This window comes from Symphalangus syndactylus, chromosome 16 (assembly GCF_028878055.3).
Source record: "Symphalangus syndactylus isolate Jambi chromosome 16, NHGRI_mSymSyn1-v2.1_pri, whole genome shotgun sequence".
NCBI lineage: Eukaryota > Metazoa > Chordata > Mammalia > Primates > Hylobatidae > Symphalangus > Symphalangus syndactylus.
Window position 1 is genome coordinate 23,111,184 of NC_072438.2, and position 25,330 is coordinate 23,136,513.

Consider the following 25,330-nt stretch of genomic DNA (forward strand, 5'->3'; position numbering starts at 1 on the left):
AGGGAGCAGCGAGGATAAGATATTTTCTTGTTTCTCTGTGCATTGGTCACTTGAGAAGTATCTTGTGGGTTGAGGTGGAGGGGCATACAAATATGTGATGCGTTATTCCCTTTTTCCCTGAGAATGTCTCTGTTATCAGTGTTCCCATCTGTCTGAGGCATAATTCCAGGTGCGAAAAACTAGATTGTCACAGAAATCTGCACATTCTTCCGGCAGGCTGAGATTTTATCACAGCTCCACATTCATTCCTTCACACACACATGCGTGCTCACAGGCAAAGATTATAAAACCCTGTGGATTTGACAGAGCTTGAGTGGTTTGGGACATTTAGGTGACCTCAAGCTGCAAAACCCACTGGTACAGAAACATTAGCAAGGCGAATTTCTCACCCATTAGGCCTGAGGGAGCAATGTGAGGGCCGCCTGGGACCCTGCTTTTGGTCTGAGAGGGCTCTGCCTTCTTGCTACACCAGTTCTTTCTCTGTTTCTGGAATATTTTTTCCTTCTGTGTCAAATTCTAGTTACATAAAGTGGACTGTTGTGGCTTCCTCTGCCTCATGGTCTCAATGATAAGAAAGGGATTAAGGTAAGAAAGACACTGTTTATAGAAAACCAAGACGTCAGCTTGATCGGCTAATTGCAAAGTGGTCAGGAGACACCATTAGTCGCCCCTCTCCACACATAGTTAGTGCAGCGAGTGACCCGCGACTGCCAATTCCTTATCCTTCTCTTTCCCAAATCTTCTTCTGTTCTCCCTTTCCCCTCCACTTCTATCTACACCAGCCTATAGAACATTAAGAGAGGGAGCAGTGGGTCGGACACACAATATTACTGTCTCCTTCCCGGTCCTCTCGGCCCATCCCCAGGCCGGTCGGGGAAGCCCCCACCCTATTTGGAGTGGGGTCTCCTGGGCCCCACCCATGACCTCATCTCAGGCAGCTCGAGAGCTGGGATGGCCAGCGTTTGCATGGCGCCTGAGTGCACCCTGGGGACGGGTGCGGCAGAGAAATGCACAGTGTGGCATGACGTGACTGCTGAGAAGCCGGAGCGCGAACTTCCTCACGGGCTCCAATGGAGGCTGGCGGCATCTCTGGAAGTCAGGCCCGCCAGGCCCCACCCCAGGGCCCCAGAAGGCCCCAAAGAGGACAAAAACAAAAAGGCTATTAGGGTTGCTAATGAAGCCCAAGCCAGCTGACTCATCTAAGGCGCAGTCACTGGGGGGCTTTGTAACGAAACCTGGACAGAGCCCTGGAAAGGACAGGTCAGGGTTGTCCCATAAAGGGCGCTGATGAGAGAGGCCCACAGTGACCTAATCGCACCTCCTCGCCTCCGAGAGGCTGGGAGAGAAAGGCAGCGTCTGCAAGGGACAAGAGTGTTAACCAATGAACTGCCGGGAGTGTGGCAGCCATGCTGTATTAGCTTTGGGTGTGAGCCAGGCTTAGTCCACGTTTTGGGTCACAAGTTTGTGAACCTGGACCTGAAATGCCCCAAGGTTAGGGATCAATGGCTGATAGGCCAGAAAAAGAGACCATGGTAATTCAATAAACCTTAACCAAGTGTCCACCCTGTGCCAGATACTTTACCAACGCTCTTTGAACATGTCCTTGACAAAGACAGAAAAAACATTAAAAACAGCATAGGAAAGATGGCAGGAACACAGAGGAGCTTTGCAAATCAGCCTGCTGAAATCAAAGAAAGTGTCCCACAAAGCTGTCCTTGAACTAGACCTTGAAAGGTGAGTAAAATATCATGAGAGAGCCAAGAGGGCCAGGGGTCCCCAGGCAGAGGCCGGCAGACAAAGGCACAGAGGTGCAAAGACCTTGGATGAGCCCATAAGACAAGCAGCTTGGGCGTGGCGGGGCTCTACTCCCCCAAGTGTCTTGCAATGAACAGCACTTTCATGGGTTATTATTATTATAGAAGGATAACCAGAAGTATTTCCTGGTCAGGCAAGTTTTGGAATGTTGAAAACTGTGCACCATGGTGGATCAGCACTCTGGCTTAGGGGTCACAAATGTCTGGCTTCAAATCCCAGCTCTGCTCCTTCAATGATGTATGAACTTGGGCCCATTCAAACAATTAGTTTCTTTATATGTTAAATGAAGATAGTAATCACATCTGTCTTCTATGGGCATTCTGAGGATTAAATCAGAGAGTCTGTGTAAGGGTCTACTATCAAAATGCCTGACATATAATGAGAACTTAGAGAATGTTAGCTATTCTTATTAGCTATTAAATGCTGATTTCTTTACCTCAGTAAGTGTCACATGTTTTAGTTGGCTGATGTGTGTGCTGACTCCTGTGATCGGGTTGTTAATTAAAATCTAATGTTTTCCAAACTCATTTGATCATGAAACCACTTTTTCTGAAGTATCACGTAGACCAACGCATGCTGGAAAATGGTGAGGTTGAGTTGTCCTGGTGAGTTGAGGCCACATGTCCTTTGAGGATTAAATCAATGTTTCCCAAGATTTAATTGAAATGTACTAATCTCCACCAGTCACCACAAATTCTCCTCTGTATTTCTATGAAACAGAAGGCCAACAACTGGGATTCTCATCTCTAAAAGAATTGACTTTTTTTTTTTTTAACTATGTTCAACTTTTAGGAGGAAAAATGTCAGCAAAGCAAATTCTTTTCAGGATTTTCACACTTGGAAAGTCAGCCTTTGCCTAAGTTTGAGGACCTACTGAGGTAAAGGACAATGCAACAGGGACAGTCTAGAAGAAAATATCATCCTACCTTCAAGGAGCTACCAATTGAATGGGGAAATAAAATGTGCATTCCAACATCTAAAATGCAAAATTAGATACTGCAATTTAGAATATAAGAGAATTCACAGTGAGTGGGAATTCAAAGAAGACAAGACCACAGGTCCCTGGAGTAATACCAGTAATTAGTCACATTCTTGGACACTTACCAGATAAAAAGAATTGTGCCGAGTACAATAGAATTAACCCACTTATCTCTTACAACCAGGTCACAAGGTGGGTGTAGACTTACCCATTTGGCAGATGAGAAAACTAAGCCCCAAAGAAATTAAGTAAACTTCCTGCAGTCTTTCAGGACCTAAGTGGCAGAGTAAGGTTTCAAACTCAGGTCCATGTGATTCTCTGTATCCCTCACCCAGGGAAGACTCCTCAGAGGAGGTAACATGCAATCTGGCCTGGAAGAATAGATAAGGATTGGTGAGAAGGGCCTTCCAGGCAGAGAGGAGAATATGAGCAAAAGCACAGGAGACTGAGAGAACAGTGTGGAAAGTAGCAGGAAGGCTTCCCTGCAGGCAAAGTGCATGCATATGGTGCAGAAGGAGATAAGCTTAGAATACTTGGTTGGAATCAGATCACAGAAAGCCTTGAATGCCAAACCACAAAGTTTAGATTTTCTTTAAATGAAGTAATCATTTAGGTTTGTAAACAAGAAAGTAACGTGATGAAAACAATGAATTGGATGAGTAACCAGTGCACAGCTGTGGCAGAGACTAAACTTCCCCAATTAGGAGTCTAGATATGTCCAGGCAAGAGACAGCAGCAGTGGTTGCTCACACAGCTGTTAAGGAGTGGAGGTGCACATTTGACCCAATTAACACCAAGACTTTGACCATCTCAACAGTCTTTCAAAATGACAACACTCAGGCCTCAGTAAATCCAGATTCTACGTGGACCTCAGTTTAACCCCTGTAAAATGGGAAGGGTAGGAGGGGCTAGTTGACCTCTGAGGTCTCTCTGACTTCTCACACTCTATGAAGATAACACTCTAAGCACTTTTATAGAAATCATAAACTATACAGTTCCCTATTCGATCAGCAGGCTCCAAACTTCTCTTTCATATCAAGCAGGCATATTTCCAAAAGAACGTTAGGGTCTACAAAATTTTATGCATTTACTGCTACAGCAATTACATAATAATAGTATTGGCACACAATGATTAGGGGAGGGTGCATTTTTATATATTCCTTCAGGAGAAACTTTTTTCCATCCTCCTGGCTATCTGCCTTTTGCAAAATTCAACTGTCTACTTCTCATGACTGAGAACTCTTTCTGCAGTTTGTGACATATCAGGATCTCACAGTGCTGTGAATGATAGTTATTCATTAGGTGTCTTACGATCTTCTGCAGTTCCCAAATAGGTGGTAAGCTTTTAGAGAGCACAGATAAATTTATCTTTAGATTTTCCAATGCCTTACAACTATAGCAGGTCTGAATCTTATAAACACAGGTCTGCAAGAAAAGTTCTATTTCTTTATTTTCTTGAAATCAACATAAATCTGATTCCATGAGTCTATGCCAGCAGGAACTTTAATTTCTTACATTATTTAGGCTCCTACCTCCACCACCTTTAACACTAAGGTCAGGCAAAAATCCTGGGAGGTATTTCTTCACACCAATTATGCCCAGTCTTGTCTTGTAAATGACCTCTCCCTTTGGAATCTGTGTATTCTGCTTTCAAGCCCTGCTTGGGGACTAGAAGTCACTGTCAAGGCCAAGCACCTGGTGTCTGAGCAGGACCAGGCAGCCCTCCCTTCTGAGGTCTAGCCAGGCAGGGTGACCCTTTCTGCTTCTCACAGATGCACCGACCCCCAGTCTTTCCAGGTGTGAGAAAACCTCCCATCAAGAGTGTCTCATTCCCCTCTCCCCAGCATATACTCTTGGGCTTGGAATTTCTGAAAAGAAAGCAAGTGTTGTTTTCAATAAAACTCCTCCTGTTCTGCAAAACCCTTGAAGCAAGGAAAATACAGAAGGCTGGGCAACACTTGTGAAATGATAAGGCAGAGGTGAAAAACAACACATAAATTAATATTTAAATAAGGTACTCTGTCACTCAGCAAACAGGTGTTCAATAATCATCAGCAAAATAGGTGGCCAACAGATGATAAAACAGCTTCTTCAAAGTTACTCAGTTTGCCAGCAGAGGAGGCATATATTATAATCAGATTAATAGTGTCTTTTTATTAAGTGCCTACTGTGTGCCGTGACTTTAAATATACTGTCTCTTTGTCCCTATTGTTTAGATGAGGAGAGGTAAGTAACTCACCTAATATCCTATATATACTAAGAGATGGAGCAGGTGTTTAAACTTACATAATGCCTGCTTTAAAACCTGCACCCTTTCCGCACTGTCACAGGGATTCTCAGAAAGGATTTTTTTATTTTCTATTTAGCAATCTGGCGTTCTACTTTTGACTAATCCTTCAGTCATTATTTCCAACTAAAATGTATTTTAAATAGAGAATTTATTAATGAAATTTATTTTGCCATAAACATAGTATGGCTTTGTTAGATATAGTAATGAACCCAAAGAATGGTTTATTACCCCATCTCACTGCTCATCTGCAAGGTTATGGGGTGAGAAACAAAGCACTTTGCCTAAGGTCAGAGGGTTAGAAGACAGCTCAAACTTCAATACATGTTTGTCTGTCTTCTGTCTCCGAGTAGAGGAGAGAAAATTGGTTCTAATTAATGGATTATTAATTGGTTCTAATTAATTAAGACTAATTATAGATTAGTATTAAATATTGGCAGTTTTAGGGCCTTCATGTGCTACCAATGATATAAAGCCATGGCTAATGTAGTTGCCTCAAAACACATCCTACCATATATACTATGACAGTATTTTGAGAGCTGTCATGAAAACATTCACTGGTGGCCTTTCCAACAGCTAACATGCCCCAAACAGCTTACTTTCTTAAATTGGTAATTTTTTCCAGTTTCTTTCTTGCACCATTAATTTATGTAGAAAGACTTTTTATGAAGTCATTTTAATACCATTCCACTCTAAAAATCTAATTTGTCCACAGTGGAATCTTATTGAGGGATTCTTTGAATGTATCAGAATTACCAACCCATTTCATCACAGGTGTATCTATCAATTTCCAGATCATTATTAGCATTCCCTCCTTTCCTTCATAATAAAGACCATATTCCTCAACATGGCCCCCGGGGCCTTTGAAGGATCTGCTTCTTGACTGCCTTCCTTGTCCATCTCTGTTCCTACCACTCTCCTCCATATTCCCAATATCAGTACACATTGAACTCTTCACTGTTTCTTGGGCATCCTTCTTCCTTATGCAACAGGGGTCTAAGGAATCTGAGTCCATTCTCTTGACTTTATGTGAATGATGTTGAACCACATAAAATTTCTAACCTTCAACCACTTTATTACCTACAAAAAAAATGGCAACTTTATATGATCCCAACATAATCTAGAGATGTAAAAAAGACTCTCATTTCTTGAAGACAATTTATGTGCCAGGCTGTTAAATATAATAAAAATGTGTTCATTGTCCTCCTTGTTTGTCCTTGGGGCTGAGAGGGAATGGTGTCCAAATAGACTTTTAGAATTTATCCAAGCTACCGATGTCACCTTCAGCTTAAATGCCAGCCTACTTTATAAGGCTGCTCCTTCCATTAATATACCACTGGTCACCAGAAAGTTCTTTATTAAGAACTTTCTTAATGTCTCGCATTCTGATCTTTGCTCTGCTTTTAGAAGTAGCAAGAAAAAGTTATCTTTCCTCTGGCATTTTAAATGCTTGAAGACTCTCATCATCTGCCTTCCTGGCCTTCTCCCAGGGTCTTCCTGTGCTTATAGGGAGGACTTTCCCCAGAAGCCCTGTGGTTCACCTACAATATGCATGCCCTCTTGAAACAGATATCCAGACTTGCTCACCAAATTTCAGATGATTTTCACAACTTGTGCCAACTCCATATGGATGTTCTGGGATGGATAGTGGCTGCCTGAAGCCCTGTACTGAGAAGGAATCTGAACCCAATCTGGAGTTAGCAAGAAGGTGTACAGAGTTCAATTAGTGATATCTAAAGGAGAATCAGATATTTTCCAGGACCACTCTACTCTGGATATTGCCTGACAGCCCAGAGTACGTGGAACTATTACCCTCTCTGATTTAAAGACACTATTTTCCTTAATGCTAAATTGCTAGTAAGCCCATCTCATAAAAAGACCAACTAAAACATTGAGATCGTTTCTTAAACTTGCAGTAAGGCCTATTTTAGTTCATAGTTAACTAAAAAGTGCCAGTTCCAGCCCTAGCCCTTCCTGGTTGTGTGATCATGGTTAAGTTACTCTAGTTCTCTGAGCTCTGTTTGCTCATCATTGAACATGGTAATAATATATATCTGCTCCACTGGACTTATTGGAAGTATTAAATGAGATATTATATTTGCAAGCTAGAAGATAGTTACTTTAAGAGCCCGATATATTTGGTGGGCCAGCTAATCTTTCTCTTTGCCTCTTTGCTATGGGGGATTTCCTCTCCCTGGACAAATTGATATCCAGTGGGGGATTAAAAAGAAAAGTACAAGAAAAAGGAATAAAAACACACTAAGTACTTAGTGAATGGAGTTGCATGTGGGTGTAAACATGTCAAAGGAGACAATTTCAGTGGAGATGAAAGTATTTCCACAATGCTGTCAAAGCAGAGTGACAAGCAAAGTCCAAACTGCCTCTCCCTGGCTTGCTTTGATTATTCAAGGCCTGGGATGTTTGGTTTGGAATGATTTGTACTTGCCATTTGCTCACACAATTCTACATTGCTGCCTTCATGCCTTTGCTAACATTCCTCAGGGATATGTTATCAGCAAGACATTAGTGTAGCTCCAGGCAATACACTAAGTCAGGGGCTGTCATCCAAACCATCTGCAGGACCAAGCAGGAAATGCCCATCAGTAAATAGGCAGGGCAGAGACTCCAGAGACTTAGGTTGCATGCCTTACCTAAAGTGGGCAATGCATGGTGTTCATGGGGCAATATGGCCCACTGGTGCCAGGTCTTCAGATTTTTCAAGAAAACTCATACATCTGGACATTTTTATGTGAAATGTTTCTATTTTTAAAATCCTTGCTGTTTTTGAGCTATAGAAATGGCAATGTCATATGGTTCAACCTAATATAATCTAGAGACATAAAAGGAATTCCCATTTTCTTGCTGTGTGGGAAACCTCAAGAGCCTTTGTCATTCAACACCTATGTCCTAAATCAACATGAACAGGCATGCACAGTGCTCTACAGTAAAACTAGACAGCAGAGCACACTCACTACACAGAAGGCACAGTTGCAGGTAAACCCTCATTCCATCCTCCCAACACTCCTAGAAGGTGGTACTAGGTTTATTCCTATTATACACAAGAGACCCAAAGCCTACCATCGGTTAGAAGTGACACATACATAAAAGAATATGTAATCTCCTTGCCAACAGAGCCAGTCTCCTTTCATCTCTTGCCACACAGGACTGGAGGAGGAAATGTAAAATGCAAATTTCTGCACATTTCCCCAGAGTGGGGCAAACTGGGGTGACAATGATTCTCCAGGCTCTTCTTGGAAACTTTAAATCTTCATTCCCGTTTGGCCCCTTCTACGGAGAATCCACACTCCTTCCTCTCTCTTCATCTTTTTTGTACGCCCACCTCCCACTCACTCTAAATTCTTTTTTCCTTTGCATTTACGCTTTATTTTCTGCAGTATATATGACCCCAGATAACCGAAGGGCCTAGCACAGTGCCCAGGATATAGTAGAAACTGCATAAATTTCAGTTGGCTCTTTCTACACAGGATTTGAGGCAAAATGAAAGAAATGTGCAAAATAAAGCAGTTTAAATGGAAACAGAAAAGCAAAGCCATGACATGAGGAGGAGGAGGAACAAAATATGTGAACCACAAGGACCAATCTGGTTATAATGATTGAGTGTGAAATTTCACTTCCTGGCAGCCAGACTCAGAGCCTTTGCAGACTTAAAGTGACCCATGTATTCTCTCTTGAGCTCTGGGTGAAGGACCAAAGGAGAGAAAATGAATTCCTTTTCTTTTCCTTGACCCGGGTCTTGCCTTGGAACAAATGTTTTTCCTCATATCTGTTTGATTTTCAGCATCCATTAATCTCTCACTGAACATCCACTGCTGTATTGTGCTCAGACTTCACTCAAATCCTATTTAGAAAGATGTTTTGTGTAGTAAAGAATACAAGTCTCATAAGGAAGGCAATTTATAGTTGAAGTTGTTGCTAGGGTGTTGCTAAAGGAAATCTGTAACTCTTAGTTAATCAGAAAGCTCACTGAATTCAGACAGAATCAAGCTACAGCTGGATGGTTTATAGGAGAAAAATATTAGATAAAAGGAAGGGAGGAAGGGAGGGAGGGAGGAAGGAAAGAAGGGAGGAAGGGAGGAAGGAAGGGAGACAGGAAGGGAGGGAGGGAGAGAGGAAGGAAGGAAGGCAGGCAGGCAAGCAAGCAGGAAAGAAGGAAGGGAGGGAAGGAGGAATGAAGGGATGGAGGGAGCAAAGGAGGGAGGCAAGAAGGAAGGAAAGAAGGGAGGAAGGAAGGGAAGAAGGAAGGGAGGGAAGGAAGGAGGAAAGAAGGGAGGGAGGGAAGGAAGGAAGGAGGAAAGGAGGGAGGGAGGGAAGAAGGAAGGAAGGAAGGAAGGAAGGAAGGAAGGAAGGAAGGAAGGAAGGAAGGAAAGAAGGAAGGAGGGAGGGAGGGAGGGAGGGAGGGAAGGAAGGAAGGAAGGAACGAAGGAAGGAAGGAAAGAAAAAAGAATTCTGAAATTTTCTTCACTTTTTCCTAAAGTTACTCATTTTCTTTCCCCTGTAAAGTTACTCCTTTTCTTCCCTCCATCACCATTGCCTGACCTCTTTGAGATCTGCAGACGAATTCCTCTCTCCATCTCTGGCCACTCCCTCTCAGTGGAAATCTAGTCCTTTTCTTCTAACACTTTCTCCTGAACATAGAAATTTAACCATCATCACAAATTATCTATTTTGTTTTGACCCAGCCCTTTTCTTTAGTTGGTTAATGACTAAGACTGTCATTGCTATATTGGACTAGGGACACCACATATTAATAGGGCCATTATCAAGCTGAACCAGAGAGAGTGTGGGTGTCCAAGCAGATGAAATCTACTAAAACCAAAGCACACGAGGAACAGTTGCAGGACCTCAGGATAGCTGCCCTGGAGAAAGAAAAACTAATGAGAAATAGGAGACCGATTTCAGGTATTTGAATATCTCCTTTGGGTAAGATTTTTGAAGTAATTTCCCAAGATTTGATGTTAATTACTTAGGATTCTAATCCAAAGAGGCAGCAAAATGTAGGCTGACTCTGAAGTCCCTCTCAACTTGGATTAAAATCTCAGCCTTCAGTTTCCAGGCTCATGCCCTTGGGCAACTTCTCAACTCCATTTCCTTGCTATAAAAAATGAAGATAATAGTATCCATCTCATTAGAGTTTTTGTGAGGATTAAGTGAGATAATATGGTGCTCTACAAATCATAGCTAATATTAAAATTGCTGTTTCTTTTATGGAGATGAAACAGAAAAGAAAGCATTAGATATGCAGAGTATTGTTAAAATCATAAAATATAAGATTTTCTTTTCTGTCTTCTTCTCTCCTTTTCATCCTTCCTTCTTTCCTCCCTTTTCTCCTCCTCCGTAGCCATCTAGCATGAACATACATTAGGTAAGCTTCCTAATTAAACACAAATTTTAGCTTTTCTTTAACAACACCATAGTAACAACTAAAACTATATGTTGCCTTAATTATAAGATTTGCATCTTTTACTACTCAAAACAACATCCTAAACAAAGTTTGACTGAGATCCTGAAAAAGATTCAAAAGAAGCATTTGGCAAGTAGGAGAAACAGAGCATTGTAATATTACATAAATAAAGGACAGTAGGAATTTTCACTGTTTCTCAACCATGGCTGCATCTTAATGATCAACCAGGGAAAAGTCCCAAAGCCCAAGCGGCGCCAGAGACTATTACATCAGAATCTCTGGGGGTGGAACCCAGGTGTGAATAATTTTTTAAAGCTCCTCAGGTGATTCTAATATGCAGCCGATGTAGAGGACTACAGTTTTAGGGGAAGCACTGGCCAATGGTGTGGAAAGCTGCAGAGCTGATGAGGCTGCATGCTGTGTGCATGACGTGAGGATGTCTGTAACTTTCTAGACTTTACAGAGGCTTTTCAGGAGAGTTGAAGAAATAGAAGTCAGGCTGTGAAAGGAAGGAGTTAGGGGCTAGGGAGAGTCTACACTAATTGTCACTTAGTCCTTAAACAGAGAGAGGAATCTGGAAGGAGAGAGGGAGATAGCTTGAGGAGTTAGCAAAGGCAATATAATTTATTTTTAGAGTATGGGAGGCCTAAGCATATTTGAATCAAAAGTGCATCTACTGTATCTTGAAAGTTTGCAATTTAAATTTTGGAGAATGATGAGAAAATTTTGCCTCTACCCAGTAGATTTCATCTTGATGAGTTCAGATTCATCAGAGAATCTTGACCAAATATGCCCAAGCTGCAGCTTTACATCTATTTATTTCATTTTAACTGCCATTGATTAAATTTCACATCGTGTATCAAATATGTCATTTAAATACATCTCTTCATCCTCACAAAAATTCTATAAAATGGCTGCTTCCCATTTTAGAGCAAGGAAATTTTTCAGATGAGAAAATGAGATTCAGAGAGGTTTGGTAGTTTGTGCAAAGTCATTAAGTGGCAAAACCAGGATTCAAGCCTGGGTCTATATGACCCCAAGGCCCACAGTCTTTTCACTCTGCCACCATGGATGCAACACAAACATTTAATCCTTGCAGAGCTGCATGTTCCCTCCAAAACCTGTAAAATGACAAAAGCTGTGCGCTGAAAGATAATGTCCCAACACCACGGCCTCTGAATAAAATGAACGAAAAGTGAAAATGTATCAGAGGCTGCAGCTAAAACCTCAGGTTGCAGAAGGGCTTGAGAAAGGTTCAGATTGTTTCACAGAGTGCTGGGTGGGCAAAACAAGGCATAACAGCCAGAATCAGGATTGCTCATAACCGACATGAATCAGAGAATGCAGCATCTTGCACTAAGGGTTGTTGGGTTTTGGATAGGAATGGCCATTCTCAGCACTGTTCATCTCCACCATCTGCCTAACTCCTTCCTCCTTCCCTGGACACGTAGTCCTTGCCGACTGTTGCCTGCCAAATCATTTCACACACGCCAGCTCATCTGGCCATCTTCTTTGCTGAAATCAAATCTCTACATCCTTGATTACTCCTAAAAACTGATTAGTGTCAATTTGCAAGCAATATTTTCCTCCTAATATATCCAGGTATGTATGACCCAGAGGGCCGCTTTGATTTCTGGAATATTAGCTTAGAAAAGAATGAAATCTAATAAAAATATCATATTAGCTCCAAATAGCTGCATAATCTGTGTCAATGAGATGATTTCCATTTGGTCTGCAGACTGTAGTTATTAGAACTAGTTATCCTTTGTACTGAGATGGAGGAGTGAGCAAAATATTGTTTTCTCTCCCAATAAAAAGGTCTCAAATCTTGGAAATTGCTGGTGCAATCCCCACTTTAAAAAGCCAGTGACATTTTGTGTTGCCTTATAAAAAAAATTAGTATTATATTTTAAAAGAAACTGGCCTTCAAGTTCATTCCAGGACAACTTTTAGATTCTTTAAGATCAAGTTGGGTAAGACCATAACAGAGACTGTTTAGTTTGGACAGACAAATTGCCAACATACCCATAAAAGGGAGGATTGGCTGAGCATTTTTCTTTCAGCTCGTATTTTTAATTTTCTTCAAAAGCTAGTCTAACAAAAATGTGAGAGGGGCCATGTGACATACCCATAAAATACAAATACCTCAAATAGAGCTTGTGTCTCCGACCAAATCGGTCCAGGGAGCCGATGGAGACGTGGGCAAGGCTGCCAGCTGTGATGTCCCTAATTGGTTATAAAAGTCATCAGAAGAAAGGAAAGAGGGGCATTTTCTTAGTGTGCACCGTGGGTCTGGCTTGTGCCCTGGGTCCTAACCGGGAGCGGGACAACTAACTAATTTGGTCATTCTTCCAATTACCCCTCAAGGTTGGTATTATTTCCATTTCACCCAGAAAGAAAGAGAGGCTGAGGAAGATTTAAAAAAAAAATTTGGACAATACGGCAAGCATGTAGGGCAAGATATGAGGTGGAAAATGAGGCTGAAACTCTTGTTTAAAATGTGTTTAAATTATTGAACTTATGAATCTTAAAAGATTTTTTAAAAAGAAATATATCATACAATGACTCTAGAGGCCCTGATCTATTCTAACCCTTGAAAATTGGAAGCGAATGTGTTGTGGGAATCTAAAGCTTCAGTCAAGGTGCACTGCAGTATTCATGGATCTCAGGGAAGAGGCACCACCTTCTCCCCCAAGGCTGCTGTGTGGAAGGCTGGCTATGCGCACTTTGTCCTCACCCAAACCCATTCTCCAACTAGGGTACATGAGGCTCAGAGGTCTCACACCTCATGGGACATAAGGATGAACAGCGTCTGAAGGAATGGGAGGACCTGTATAAATTTGGGAACAGGAAAGGAAAGACTCACACAGAGTCTTTGGTGAATGCCATGTAGCCCTGTTTGGTCAGTGAAGAATGTTCTGGAAGGAAAGTAGTTAGGTAAGGGTTGGATAAGAGAATACAGGAGAAATAATTTTGACCTTATTCTGAAGGAAACGGGATGCCATCAAAGGTTTTTGATTGAGACAAACATGTGGAAAACAGAGTTTTAGGAACACGAAGCTGACCATGTGTGGGGGAGGGACTGGACGTGGGGAGGCCAGATGGGGAACTCTCCTCAGAAGTATCCCATGACATCTGAGGGTCGTGGCCGTTCTGAGGCTCTGCGTGTCATTTGAGCTCAGCTGCGCTCTGTCCTGGGTTCCGGAAAGCCATTTAGAGGAAGCAGCATATCCAGGCTGCCTGTGCTCTGCCCAATGTGGTTCACATTGGATGGTCTCAATCCCTGGCCTTTGATGTGGAAATGTCATGAGAACATTGAGTGAATTCCAGAAAATCTTCCAGGGAAGAACACACGATAAAAGAGGCCCCACACTACACACATATTGACCTCAGGAAGCAAAGACACAGTGATCAGAGGGAAAAAGTAAGACTGTTTTTTCCTAGTGCTACAAGACATAAATTTACATTATGCGCTCCCAGATGAAACCAACAGAATGGGAAGGGTTCACTTGACCTTGGCCAACACTTTAAGGACAATTTTCTTTAGACATGTTGCCTCACCCCATTCCTGCTCACATACGCATGTGTTTCACCACAGGATTCTTGCATTGGGAAGATCCTAGCCAGGGCGCGCTTTGGGGGATTAATGGGTCCATGCTGTTTACCGGTTGTAAAAATTCAAGAAGGCTGTGCCAGGGAACTAGGATTCAACCTGAGTGCACTTATTAGCCATGTGACCTTGGACAAGTTTGCTCAGTTGCAGAATAGTAATAGAAACATGAGGATCTGAGGAAATAGTACATGACAGCATCTTACCCGAAGTAAGGAGTTGACACAGCAGTGAGCAGGACAGTAAATCAATGCCGGCAGAGCCAGGTGGGAGATGCAAATGAATGCTGTGGGCTGGGTGAATACCTGAGGAAGTAAACTTCATGTGACTCACATGAAGAGGGCACCAGCTACTGCCCCCTCATCTGCTGCCACAGAAATCAGAAATAGAGATTTCTATGTGAAATCGCCCAATTTTCAAATAATAGCAACTAATATGGATCACGTGTTAAACCTCAAACTAAGCAGTGGATCAATTTTGCTCCAAGTCTGCAAACAAGGACTAGCAATTTGCAAGTTGTCATAGATATTCAGATCGTGCACGATGAAACCACTGGAGAGGTGGCTCAGACCACCATTCAGGCCCTTGCTAGTTGTGTATGTTCTCCAAAGCTTACTTTTCTCATCAAAAAAAATGTGGATTATAAAGACAACTCTTAAAGGGATGGTAGGAATTAACTGAGATCACGTGCACAGGAGACCACCAATCAGAAAGAGGATAAAGCTTGTGAGGCAAGTCCCCTGCCATGCAAGGCATTAACCCTGTGGTTGCTGGTCTTTGGGGAGGTCTGGTGGGTTGGACTGGTGGATAGAAAGTTGGAGCAGCAGCTTTAACAAAAGCCCTTTGCCCAGTTCCAAGGCCTCTGTAATGCTCAATAAATAGCCCCAGTATTTTGTTTGTTTGTTTTTAAAAGACAGGTTATCATTATGTTGTCCAAGCTGGAGTGCAGTGGCCCAGTCATAGCTCACTGCAGCCTCTAACTCCTGGGCTCAGACAATCCTCAGCCTCCCAAGTAACTAGGACTACAGGCCCATGCCACCATGCCTGGTTAATATTTTTATTCTTTTGTAGAGACAGAGTCTTACCAAGTTGCCCAGGCTTGGTAATGGGGTTATTTTTTCTTCAGTTTCTTCTTTTTATTATTATATTTTAAGTTCTAGGATACATGTGCAGAATGTGCAGGTTTGTTACATAAGTATACACGTGCCAGGGTGGTTTGCTGAACCCATCAACCCGTCATCTACATTAGGTATTTCTCCTAATGCTATCCCTCCCCTAGCCCCCAACCCCTGACGGGCCCTGGTGTGTGATATTCCCCTCTCTGTGTCCCTGTGTTCTCATTGTTCAGCTCCCACTTATGAGTGAGAACATGCAGTGTTTGGTTTTCTGTTCCTGTGTTAGTTTGCTGAGAATGATGGTTTCCAGTTTCATCTATGTCCCTGCAAAGGACACGAACTTATCCTTTTTTATGGCTGCCTAGTATTCCACAGTGTATATGTGCCACATTTTCTTTATCCAGTCAATCATTGATGGGCATTTGGGTTGGTTCCAAGTCTTTGCTATTGTGAATAGTGCTGTAATAAACATACATGTGCATGTGTCTTTATAGTAGAATGATTTATAAACATTTGATCCAGTAATGGGATTGCTGGATCAAATGGTATTTCTGGTTCTAGATCCTTGAGGAATCACCACACTGTCTTCCACAATGGTTGAACAAATTTACACCCCACCAACAGTGTAAAAGCATTCCTATTTCTCTAAATCCTCTTCAGCATCTGTTGTTTCCTTTCTTTTTAACGACTGCCATTCTAACTGGTGTGAGATGGTATCTCGTGTGGTTTTGAGTTGCATTTCTCTAATAACCAGTGATGATGAGCTTTTTTTCATATGTTTATTGGCTGCATAAATGTCTCTTTTGAGAAGTGTCTGTTCATTGTCTTCACCCACTTTTTGATAAGGCTTTTTTTTTTTTTTTTTTTTGTAAATTTGTTTAAGTTCCTTGTATATTCTGGATATTAGCCCTTTGTCAGATGGATAGATTGCAAGAATTTCTCCCATTCTGTAGGTTGCCTGTTCACTCTGATGATAGTTTCTTTCGCTGTGCAGAAGCTCTTTAGTTTAATTAGATCCCATTTGTCAATTTTGGCTTTTGCTACCATTGCTTTTGGTGTTTTAGTCATGAAGTCTTTGCCCATGCCTATGTCCTGAGTGGTATTGCCTAGGTTTTCTTCTAGGGTTTTTATGGTGTTAAGTCTTACATTTAAGTCTTTAATCCACCTTGAGTTAATTGCTGTGTAAGATGTAAGGAAGGGGTCCAGTTTCAGTTTTCTGCATATGGCTATCCAGTTTTCCCAACACCATTTATTAAATAGGGAATCCTTTCCCCATTCCTTGTTTTTGTCAGGTTTGTCAAAGATCAGATGGTTGTAGATGTGTGGCATTATTTCTGAGGCCTCTGTTCTGTTCCATTGGTCTATATATCTGTTACCATGCTGTTTTGTTACTGTAGCCTTGTAATATAGTTTGAAGTCAGGTAGCGTGATGCCTCCAGCTTTGTTCTTTTTCCTTAGGATTGTCTTGGCTATACAGGCTATTTTTTGGTTCTATATGAAATTTAAAGTAGTTTTTCTAATTCTGTGAAGAAAGTCAATGGTAGCTTGATGGGAATATCATTGAATCTATAAGTTACTTTGGGCAGTCTGGCCATTTTCATAATATTGATTCTTCCTATCCATGAGCATGGAATGTTTTTCCATTTGTTTGTGTCCTCTCTTATTTCCTTGAGCAGTGGTTCGTAGTTCTCCTTGAAGAGGTACTTCACATCCCTTGTAAGTTGTATTCCTAGGTATTTTATTCTCTTTGTAGCAATTGTAAATGGGAGTTCACTCATGATTTGCCTCTCTGTTTGTCTATTATTGGTATATAGGAATGCTTGTAATTTTTGCACATTGATTTTGTATCCTGAGACTTTGCTGAAGTTGTTTATCAGCTTAAGGAGATTTTGGGCTGAGACAATGGGGTTTTTTAAATATACAATCATGTCATCTGCAAACAGAGACAATTTAACTTCCTCTCTTCCTATTTGAATACACTTTATTTCTTTCTGTTGCCTGATTGCCCTGGCCAGAACTTCCAATACTGTGTTGAATAGGAGTGGTGAGAGAAGGCATTCTTGTCTTGTGCTGGCTTTCAAAGGGAATGCTCCCAGCTTTTGCCCATTCAGTATGATATTGGCTGTAGGTTTGTCATAAATAGTTCTTATTATTTTGAGATACATTCCATCAATAAGTTTATTGAGAGTTTTTAGCATGAATGGGTGTTGAATTTTATCAAAGGCCTTTTCTGCATCTATTGAGATAATCATGTGGTTTTTGTCATTGGTTCTGTTTATGTGATGGATTATGTTTATTGATGCATATGTTGAACCAGCCTTGCATCCCAGGGATGAAGCTGATTTGATCATGGCGGATAAGCTTTTTAATGTGCTGCTGGATTCGGTTTGCCAGTATTTTATTGAGGATTTTCGCATCGATGTTCATCAGGGATATTGGCGTGAAACTTTTTGTTGTTGTTGTGTCTCTGCCAGGTTTTGGTATCAGGATGATGCTGGCCTCATGAAGCAGTGGTTATTTTTAAGGCTCAATTAAAGTGTGCCTCTTGTGCCTGCCCTTCACCATCCAGAATGCTTTTTATGCAACTTGAAATTGTGTTCTATGTTAAGGGGGATAAAAGAAAAGAAGCCAGGCTCTGACTATTAGAGGACATACCACATTTTAATGACTCATCACAGACATGGCAATGCGTAAGTGCCTCCTAAAAGGTGCAGAGGAGACAAATAGGACCAAGGAGTGTGGAGGAGAAGGAAGGCAAGGTGAGCCACAGCATCTAGACTAGGTCTGACCCTAGAGCTAGGAGTGGACAGAGTAGGATTCATGGGCTTATGGCACTCACAAGCAGTCCCAGGCATGGCAGTTGACGCTCTATGGTCACTGTCTTGAAATTTCCAATAGTTGCATTTTTGCATTTGTGTTTTGCAAGTAAAGTGGGACAATTGGGCATGCACCAGGGGCTTGGACTCTCCTCTCCTCTTTCAGACAGCAAACTTGTTCCCGCCCAGCAACCACTGCCACCCTCTATTCCCAATGGGCAGCTAGGCACAGGCATGAGGAAGGTCAGGTGCTCACATTCCATACGCCAAATTGTAGGGCAAGGTCCAATGCCTATGAGCATCTGCTCTCACCAACCAGTATCCTTGTGCCCAAGGGAGTTACACGAAATAGCAAATAGAAAACACTATGACAAGTCACGAAAGAGACCACAGAAAAAGGGAAAGACATCTGGCTTTTCAAACAAGGTATCTCACATTTTCATTTTGTTCTGGGCCCATAAATTTTGTTGCTGGCCCTAGGGGTAAAACTGGAGGTGGAAAGAATCTCTGGGAACTCAATGGGTACAAATAAAAGAGAAGTTGATTCACACTACTTGAGTTTTCGGTGCCACAGTTCTACCTTATGTAGAACTATCTAGGGCTTTGTAGGACACTTCGCATCCCAGACCCTTTTCCCCCTAAATAAAAGTGTCAATCCCAAATACTTCCAAGGGATTGCGATGCCACATCCCCACAATTGAATTAAAACTCGTGGAGGTTTTCTCCCAAAAACAGGGTGCTCAAAGGAAATGTTAACATAAGAAATAGGACTATGAGATCTTTAAAATTTCAGCATTGAAGCGACCTTAGAGGCTGTCAATCAAAATCCCTAGAGTTTTCAACTCCTTGAGAACTCTTGATGACCAGTCTGCCCCCAGATTGTCAGGAGTGAGTCTAATTTCCAGTCCCAGGAATACAGCTCGAGCAGGCTCCTTTCCCTTCTGAAGCATGGCCTTTTGCCCAGAGACACATCTTCACAGTGTGTGATAAACACAAGCAAGCCCCAGTACCTACTCTCAACCTTCCTAGACATGGTAAGGAAAAGAGGAGACTTTCTTTTTTTTTTTAATTATACTTTAAGTTTTAGGGTACATGTGCACAACATGCAGGTTTGCTACATATGTATACATGTACCATGTTGGTGTGCTGCACCCATTAACTCCTCATTTAACATTAGGTATATCTCCTAATGCTATCCCTCCCCACTACCCCCACCCCACATCAGGCCCCAGTGTGTGACGTTCCCCTTCCTGTGTCCATGTGTTCTCATTGTTCAATTCCCACCTATGAGTGAGAACATGCGGTGTTTGGTTTTTTCTTCCTTGCAATAGTTTGCTGAGAATGATGGTTTCCAGCTTCATCCATGTCCCTACAAAGGACATGAACTCATCCTTTTTTATGGCTGCATAGTATTCCATGGTGCATATGTGCCACATTTTCTTAATCCATTCTATCATTGATGGGCATTTGGGTGGGTTCCAAGTCTTTGGTATTGTGAATAGTGCCACAATAAACATACGTGTGCATGTGTCTTTATAGCAGCATGATTTATAATCCTTTGGGTATATACGCAGTAATGGGATGGCTGGGTCAAATGGTATTTCTAGTTCTAGATCCCTGACATCCTCTCCTGCACCTGTTGTTTCCTGACTTTTTAATGATCGCCATTCTAACTGGTGTGAGATGGTATCTCATTGTGGTTTTGATTTGCATTTCTCTGATGGCCAGTGATGAGCATTTTTTCATGTGTCTTTTGGCTGCATAAATGTCTTCTTTTGAGAAGTGTCTGTTCATGTCCTTCACCCACTTGTTGATGGGGTTGTTTGTTTTTTTCTTGTAAATTTGTTGGAGTTCATTGTAGATTCTGAATATTAGCCCTTTGTCAGATGAGTAGATTGCAAAAATTTTCTCCCATTCTGTAGGTTGCCTGTTCACTCTGATGGTAGTTTCTTTTGCTGTGCAGAAGCTCTTTAGTTTAATTAGACCCCATTTGTCAATTTTGGCTTTTGTTGCCATTGCTTTTGGTGTTTTAGACATGAAGTCCTTGCCCATGCCTATGTCCTGAATGGCATTGCCTAGGTTTTCTTCTAGGGTTTTTATGGTTTTAGGTCTAACATGTAAGTCTTTAATCCATCTCGAATTAATTTTTGTATAAGGTGTAAGGGAGGGATCCAGTTTCAGCTTTCTGCATATGGCTAGCCAGTTTTCCCTGCACCATTTATTAATAGGGAATCCTTTCCCCATTTTTTGTTTTTGTCAGGTTTGTCAAAGATCAGATAGTTGTAGATATGTGGCATTATTTCTGAGGGCTCTGTTCTGTTCCATTGTTCTATATCTCTGTTTTGGTACCAGTACCATGCTGTTTTGGTTACTGTAGCCTTGTAGTATAGTTTGAAGTCAGGTAGCGTGATGCCTCCAGCTTTGTTCTTTTGACTTAGGATTGACTCGGCAATGTGGGCTCTTTTTTGGTTCCATATGAACTTTAAAGTAGTTTTTTCCAATTCTGTGAAGAAAGTCATTTCTTTCTTCATGGGGTAACTTCATGGGGATGGCATTGAATCTATAAATTACCTTGGGCAGTATGTCCATTTTCACAATATTGATTCTTCCTACCCATGAGCATGGAATGTTCTTCCATTTGCTTGTATCCTTTTTTATTTCATTGAGCAGTGGTTTTTAGTTCTCCTTGAAGAGGTCCTTCACATCCCTTGTAAGTTGTATTCCTAGGTATTTTATTCTCTTTGTAGCAATTGTGAACGGGAGTTCACTCATGATTTGGCTCTCTGTTTGTCTGTTATTGGTGTATAATAATGCTTGTGATTTTTGCATATTGATTTTGTATCCTGAGACTTTGCTGAAGTTGCTTATCAGCTTAAGGAGATTTGGGGCTGAGACGATGGGGTTTTCTAGTTATACAATCATGTCATCTGCAAACATGGACAATTTGATTTCCTCAGAAAAGAGGAGACTTTCTAGACAGAGAGGAGGGGCATGGTTACAGCCCCTCACCCTGTCTAGGCAGAGTTAGACCTGAGGGATGGCATCATCCCTGCTGTCTATGGCTTGCGATATTCTTGGATTTGGCTTCATCCATCAAGGGTCTGGCAGGTGTAACAGCAATGTTCTATCCACATAAAAGGCCTTCAAGGCTACCACTTGGACAGCCAGCCATCCTCTGAGTAGCCAGGGCTTTGGGATTAGGCTGGGAGACCAGGTGTTTAAGCGTTGGGTTCTATGAGTAGAACTAACCCATCGATCTTTTAAAAATACATACAGCTAATTCTCACTATTCACAGCTGTTATATTCTATAAAGTCATCGTGAGTTTGAACCATTGCTCCTAGGGAAATAAAGAGTTAGGCTCATGAGAGCTCCTGGTCATATTTTTGGCAATTGATCATTACATAACCTTGTTTTATGTATGCTTACGTTTAAGAACATCTTATTTTTTATATATATTGCTGATTCATTAACATTGAACTCATGGCCAACATCGCTGTAACTCATGCCTGAACGAAGCTTATCTAACACATGTATTTTCTTCATAAGGCACATCATAGCTTTCTTGCACTTAGAAACACTAGTCAGCATTTCTATGCTTGGAGGACATTTTAAATAGCAAAATCACCAACAGTAAGTATAAAAATGCAAGAAACAGCACTAAATATACTGCCAAAAAGGACACTCGTTTACAGTGTAAGAGCTGAAAGGAGAACATTGTCGTCTTTGACCTGAGATGTGCATATCCATCCACAAAGGACCAAGAAAACACTGTGAGGTTTGACTGGGGGCTTGCAAATAAATTTTAGCGAGTAGATGAATTTGCAATTATAGAATCTTCAAACAATGAGGACTTTTTCTAAAAGTCATTCACACACTTACCTACCAGAAATAGCATCTGTACTTAAACTCAGCTTAGCTGGTCTCCAGTCAAGTCATGTTAGGTAGGTTTATGTCTAACACCTATAAGAGGACACCATAGTAACCTCTGTACAATTGATTGAATTTAAGGATTTTCTCTTCCTTATCTATTGTCTTCTATGATAAGCTACTATATTTCTAATAAGGAAAAGCAATTCTATTTAGTATTTAAAAGGATTAAAGTTAAAACAACTTTTTGGTAATTTCAAGATAAAGTCCACACCCCTGCTTGGGACACCAGACTTCACAAAGCTTACCTCTGGGTTTCATCTTCTAATATTCTTCAGAAGCACTTTCCACTTTGACCATCATGCACCACCTAAAACTTCCCAGATTTATACCCCTGTTTTCCACCTTCTGCTTGGAACATCCTATAGATTAAGAAACAGGCTTGGGGAGATTATTCAAAATTACACAACTAATGGAATGATTAAAAAAAAAGAAACAGTTACTCTGAAGCGCATACTATCTCCCCAGGCTCAGAATGAAAAACTGAAACTGTCAAGGTGATATTTTTCTTATTATCTTTGTGCCATAATCTCAGCATAGACACGTTAATCGCTTACATTGCTTTCAACATTATCTGGGGGAAGAAAAACCCTGAAATATACTCTCTGCCATTACCATATATACAGAAGGTCAAAATGATTCCAGAAATGTGTTTTTGCCTTTTGAGAGGAATGACGCAGTGTATTCAGAGCAATATTTCAGCCAGACATTCAAGCCCAGTTTGCAAACACATGCCCTGTATAGTCAGATTTCGTTAATATCGTCTACTCTGGTTTCTTTCATTCTAAGAATTTAATATTGAATTTCAATCCAGATGGCATAAATAAATTCCAGATGTCTTCCCAAATCCCTAAATCTCATATTAGACTAAGGAGAGGCATTGCTATATATGAGTAGATGGTTACATTTAATTCCTTGAAAAGCCAAAAGGATCTTTGAGAGGCTCTTCAGCCTTCTTCCACCAAGAAAACACATTAACTCTTCTGAGTTTCTTAAGAAGCTGAGTTCTCAAGATCCACAGCCCAGCTGTCTGACATATGTTCTGCTGCATTCCTCCCCTCAAGGGGCAAAAGAGCATCGTGGTGAACTGCAGGGCACAGAAGCCAGGCCGACTAGGTTCCAATCCAACTGGGTGGCTTTGGGCAACTCAATTAAGCTCACCATTCCCCAGTTTTCTGTAAAATGGGGGTAAACATAGTACCTACACCTCGAAAGGCTGTTGTAAAAATTAATAAGTTAATAATTTAAAGTGTTTAGCACAGTGCCAGCCACACAGCAAAATGTCTACACTCATTTCCTAAGAGGCGATGTATAAAGAGCTGACCTGGGAGGTCCTCGATGGCTGAGAAATTCCCTTCCCTCTTTCCCTCTATATAGACAAGTGTAAGTCTTCAACCTTTGATTAGTAAGATTCATCTTTCTGTGGGGGACTAATCAGCTAACTTCAGATCTCAGACCCCTCCCCTAAGTCTGGCCTGTCCCCTACTTTTCCTACCTAAGTCAGCATTCTTGATCCTTATGCGTTAGTCATAGGCAACTTGACCTGCAGCATAACTCCACTTACAAAATGTAAAAGTTCTGTCTTCAGAGCATTTGTGTAGCTTCATGTCTGCAATTAATTAAAGAAGATCATATATGTAAAACACCAAAGGGCTTACAATAAGTGATAAAAAACAATTATAGTTTTCTTCCTTCTTCCTCTTCCGCCGCTCTGTTTGTAAGAAACGTGTGATTATGACATGAAAGAGTCATTGCTAACCTTTGACAGAGCATTTACAGCCCATATATCCTTCAGCATCTCAGTTTCATGCCTCTAGACCACACGTTGGTGCCAGATGGTAGCTGGGCAAGCTTGGCTATTTCACACTTGACTATCTTTTCACTTTTCAATAGTAACAAAAGCTTGCCTAATAGTTTATTGTTTACAAAGTGCTTTCACATACATTCCCTTGAGTATGCTCTATATCAATACTATAAGTAAGTATCATCATCATTATCACTATGATTTGGCAGCATGGAAAACTCAAACCTGGAAAGATAAAAAGACTGGCCCAAATTCACTCTGCTGATAGAAGGTTCAGTGAGAATTTGAACCTGGGTTCCCTGCCTTGAAATTTTGTACTTTTTTTTCTCCCAAACTTCATTGATAATATGATAGGATTAAATAATGAAAACCTTAAAATATACCTCATTAATTATTTGGTTACATGTCTTCCCTTGATGGTATTTTTTTATTTTAAGCTGTGATTTTTCTGCTTTGTCTGGTGTTACCATGGTTGGGAAGATCAAGCTGAGCTTAGTCTTTCAGCCAGGTGGAGCTGTTTTCGTAGGCTACAATGATTGTGTGTTGGATGGTTGGTCTTTTTTTTTTAAAAAAAGACACGTTTAATTGTTATTTTTGTTCAAATAGAACAAAGACTTTGTGGTCATAAGAGACCTAGGTTTATTCTACCTTTCTGTTCCTCCATCCTGGTATGTATGGTATGCAGCTCTCCCTATTGTAATCACAAGACATCTACTCTACCTCAATGCCATGACTGCATTCTGGATCAATGGCAAACAACACAGAACAAAATCTGAACGTGTGAAACCACCTCAGCCTTTCTCTTCTAGGAAGCTTTCCCAGCAACATCTTCCATCAACCTCTGCTTACTTATTATTGTCCCAGCTCAGTGGGTCACAGCCTTCACTAGCCACAAAGGCTCCCGGGAAGGTGGGTATTTACCTGTGCACATTGCCTCCCCAGACAAATGAGGATTCTGTTAACAAGAAATAATGGCAAAATGAACATTGGAACGCAACTAACAGAATCTTGTAAGAAAATTACCATTTTTTGAGAGTCTGAAATGTGTTAGGCACAAACTAAGACAATATGAAGAAAGAAATGTCACTATCTTTGCCTTAGACATATAGAAAGTGATATCCAGAAAGATGTAAAGTGTGAAATGAGATGGCCTTGTCTCTGAACATTGCTATGTGGGTTTTCCTCATGTGATGATACCTGGTTCACAGCAGACACTCAAAAAATGGCTTCAAATGTTTCCTTCCCTTTCTCTCCTCTCTCAAAATTAGAAATGCAATGTCAGCTTCCACTTGGAATGCCTTTATATTCGCATTGTCTAATTAATCTTGTTATGATCCCACTATGGCTACCATTCTGGCCAGTGTTATCTGTATTCTCTAAACCATCACACCCCTGACTTGTCAGATCCTGTCAAACCTTTTCTGTGTCATGTTCTTCTGTCTTTCTGGTTGACTCTCTAGAGCTGTAATGACATTGTTTTCACTTTTAACATCATCAGCTAAGACATAAATAGTCTGGCTTGGTGATTTATCAGCCTCTTCATTGTACTTGGC

At 41.2% G+C, this 25,330-nt stretch overlaps 1 protein-coding gene across 1 annotated transcript in view; it reads left to right on the plus strand.

Annotated features, from left to right (window-relative positions):
* Window positions 1-25,330, plus strand: part of C1QTNF7 (C1q and TNF related 7) — a 106,920-nt gene that overhangs the window by 791 nt on the left and 80,799 nt on the right. The gene's annotated exons all lie outside the window — the stretch shown is intronic.